Source organism: Magnolia sinica, chromosome 7 (assembly GCF_029962835.1).
Source record: "Magnolia sinica isolate HGM2019 chromosome 7, MsV1, whole genome shotgun sequence".
Classification (NCBI taxonomy): Eukaryota; Viridiplantae; Streptophyta; class Magnoliopsida; order Magnoliales; family Magnoliaceae; genus Magnolia; species Magnolia sinica.
The window spans coordinates 20765233-20769379 of record NC_080579.1 but is presented as its reverse complement, the minus strand read 5'-3'; positions in this window follow the sequence as shown (position 1 = coordinate 20769379).

The following is a 4147-nucleotide window of genomic DNA, read 5'->3' as shown; positions in this document are numbered from 1 at the left end:
CTTCTATGACAGGCTATGCAATCCAAGTGATCTGTCACGGCGAATCTCAATGTTGATGACATAAGAGGTGTCACCAATATTTTTCATTTCAAATATTTAAGATGAGAATTTCTTAGTATCGCTCATCATCCTGATATGTAATGCCCGGCCCATCCAGAACAGTGTCCTGAGGGGTCCACGTGGGAATTGTCATAGGACCGCTCGATTAAACCACTCTTGTAAGGGGTACCAACAACAAATTAACCCGGGTTATCCCATTAAGGCGATTGAGTCTGGTTCTGTTCGGACCAAGTGCAGGCCATTAAGCCGGTTAGTCTGATTGTGCTTGGCAACTATCTATGCGGGCCATGCAATGGCTAAGGAAGATTAGCAAAATCTAAAACGTGGGGAGACTGTGGACCTCGCTAGGCTTGTGATCCGTTATAGATTACGGACTTAGAGGACAACTAGAAATTAAGTATCCGTGCTGTCCTGATAGCACTTGCCAAGCGCGACTCACCCCAACCTTGGCCCAGCGATTAAAATTTTAAATCAATGTCTCTTGGGTTTAAAACAGAGAAATGAGGCTTTTCAGCCATCAGATCTATTCTAAATTTACATCGAAGACCGAAAACATTTCTCCACACTCGTCTACAAAATCTGAACCTCGATTTTGGAACAGTGACCGTTGATCGCAAATCGGCCAATTGTGATAAAAACTTGCATCCGTTTGCCTTCAAACTTTGCACAGCCCCTCATTAGGCCATGGGGGCATCTATCCTACAAATTTCTTAGCCAGAGGCCATCAGAGTAGCCCTAACAGCTAGAAATGGACCCCACAGGGCTATTTGAAGATCGGACGCATACAATAAAACCCCATGTCCGTTTGCCTTCAAATTTTGCACAACCCTTCATCGGGCCATGAGGCACTTACACGATAAATGTGGTGGCTAAAGAGTTGTCAGGACAGCCCTAGCAGCCAAAGAGAGGTCCCACAGGGCCATTAAAGGAAATTATTAGAACTTAAGGCCATTTGGCCCAAATCTAGGGAATAAAACCCCTTAACTCCCACTCTCATTCACTCCCACAGAAATTCCAGCAACAAGGGAGTGGAAAGAGTGAAGAGAGAAGGGAGAGAGGAGAGATAGAAGAAGGGAGAGAAAAGGGGTTGTAGTTGAAGGTGGGGCCCAATGGAGGTAGAACCTAGCAACCTCTCTTTCCTTTTCCTCAAGAAACCCCATATCCACAAATACAAGCATGAATTTTAATTGATTGAGAAGGTAACCACTCATCTTCTCTAGAAGTTCATTGTGTTGAGCTAGGCTTACATGTAATCTTAACATGGAAATGCATTTGACTCAGGACCTTAGCAAATCGACCTACGAGTTCGGCATCCGTAACTCAATTCCACAAGCTCTCAATGATCCATAGGTGCAGACCATTATCCTTAGGTGGCCAAGTACTAATTTTAGGATAAATTTAAAGATTGTGAATGCTAGATTGGCGTGCATGCTTACATTAGAGAAAAACCTAGTTAGGGACCTATATGATAAGTCTACCCAACATGCATGAAATAACAAATTGTTGTTTGATTGTTCTTCAAATTGATTGGGCATGAAATTTGTGTTGCATGTTCATTCTTGCATCTCATTCTTTTATTTTATTTTTCTTCCCTGTTGTATGCATGGATGAAATTTCCTTCGCTATGGATGATGTGTGATCTTTTGTCTCTTAAGTAATCTGGCACCACGCACATACGTGTCAAATTTATGCCGTTAAGATGTAGTTGCATTCGTTTAATATCCTAAAATTTCATACTTTAATGTATTGTATGCTTAATTCCATTTGTACTTGAAGATGAACTCTTAGCTGCTTAGAATGTTATTAATAAAGCCCATCCTCCCGGTTGGTCAGGAAATTGAGAGTAGTAAGGGTGGTCCCGTTGGTTGGGCCATCCTGTGACTAGGCTGACTGATTTGGGCAGACGCAAAAGGGCGAAAGTAGTAAGACTACATGGGTTGCTTGCACCCGATGTCGTGCATTTCATACTTGCCTAAACTTGGGCGACCTAGTCCACCGACTAACCGACCATGTTTGTTAACCATGTTTGCTCACACCTGTTTGGAACCTGAAACACCCCTCGCCCACTGACACCCACTAACAATAGCTAAAAATTGATCTACAATCTCGTGAGCTAGGCCTGGTGGAATGGGACACTATGTCCAAGCTATCGACCTACGCTGGGGTGACGAGCCTCCCCATAGTGATCCGCGAGCGATCCCACTTTCTAGCACTCCTCACGTGCTTGCAATCAGGGGCGAGGAACCCGATAGGATCAAGGATCACAGGGCCCTGGCTTCGCGCGTTGAGGGGTCATGGCCTCGCAAACTGATGAGGGCAATGATATCGTCGGGCTGTACCAGTTTCCCCAACTTACTGGTTGAATGGACTTTACTAAAAGCTTGGCTAACATTCTCACGATCGCATTGCATTAGTTATGTTGGCGACTCGGTAGTTGAGTTCGCAATGAGGGAGTGTTGGTCATGCGCGATCGTTAGACGAAGTTGCTCGAGGGTTTGTTGTTGTGAGGTTATACATCATATCATAATTGATGCATATGCATTAACAAGATTAATTAGAGATGTGTGAATGTATACTTTTCATTAAATTCATCATAGAATTGATATTTGATGTAACTTATGGCTAATGACACCCACTGAGTTGATCACTCACTCCTACTCTAGGACGGTGTTTTAAAATACCAGCCAGACTCTTCAGCAAATACAGGTGATGCAGAGTTTGATGAGTCGAGTAGGGTGAGTATAGACGAGAAAGAGGAGCTTTCCTACTTCTAGCTTAAGAGCAGGTCACCATAGACTGAGCAGGCTGACTATGGGCTGTTAAGCAGGGGATTTAGCGCACTACTCTTTTGGACATTTTATATATTTATTTTGCGGGTGACGCCTTGTGCGACCTGTTGATATTTCTTATAAACTCGTGTATCTTAGCCACCTTCATTTCAATAGATAAGTTGTGGTTGTGGTTTATAATCCAGTCTATTCCATTTCTGCTCATTTAAAATTTGACTATATGCAAATCACAAAAATTAGGTTATAAGTGACACCCAGGAACTTGGAGGTCGAGTGTTTGCACGACTCCCAAATTTTGGGGTGTTACATAATATTATTGGTAGCCTACAGAATGTCATCAATATACAAAATCATCGTAATGAACTTACTCCTACTGATTTTAATGTAGATACATTCATCTGCAGTGTTTTCTACAAAACCATATGAGGAAATTACTTCATGAAACTTTAGGTACCACTGACACGATGCCTATTTTAACCCATAGATGGATTTCTTTAGTTTAGAAACCAAATGTTCTGAGTCATTAGCTACAAAACATTTAGGTTGTAACATATATACATTCTCATTCAGATCCCCATTAAGAAATGCAGTCTTTACATCTATCTTATGTAACTCTAAGTCCATATGAGCTATAAGAGCCATTATAATCCTGAATGATTCTTTCTTAGATAATGGTGAGAAAGTCTCTTTAAAGTCAATGCTCTCACGTTGGTCAAAACCCTTGGCAACAAGTCTGGCTTTATATCTTTCAACATTACCCTTGGAGTCTCGCTTGGTTTTAACTATCCATATACAACCAATCGGCCTTATTCTAGTGAGTAACTCAACAAGATCTCATACTTTATTATCCTTCATAGATTATGACTCATATTTCATAGCATCAAACTAACGAGAAGGATCGACACTATGTTTGACTTGTGTAAAGGATTCAGGATCATTTTTCACCCCTATATCAAAATTGTGCTCATGTAAGTATACGATATAATCATCTCGATTTACAGGTCTTCTCTCTTTTTCAGATCTTCTTAATGGTTCAGCTTGTTGGTGTGATTTTGATTTTCCTCATCAGTGGTTTATACATGAGGTTTTGTGTGGTGTTATGCAGTGACTACAGGATCGACTGCATTATTAACACCCACGTGATCTTGAGTGACTATGACTGGAGTCACAGTCCTTTGTTCCTCAAATATAAAATTTCTAATGTTCATGCTCCCACTATTTCTAGTGTCCTCAATGAATCTGGCATTCCCAGTTTCAACAATCCTGATAGAGTGGGAAGGACGTAGAATCGATAGCCC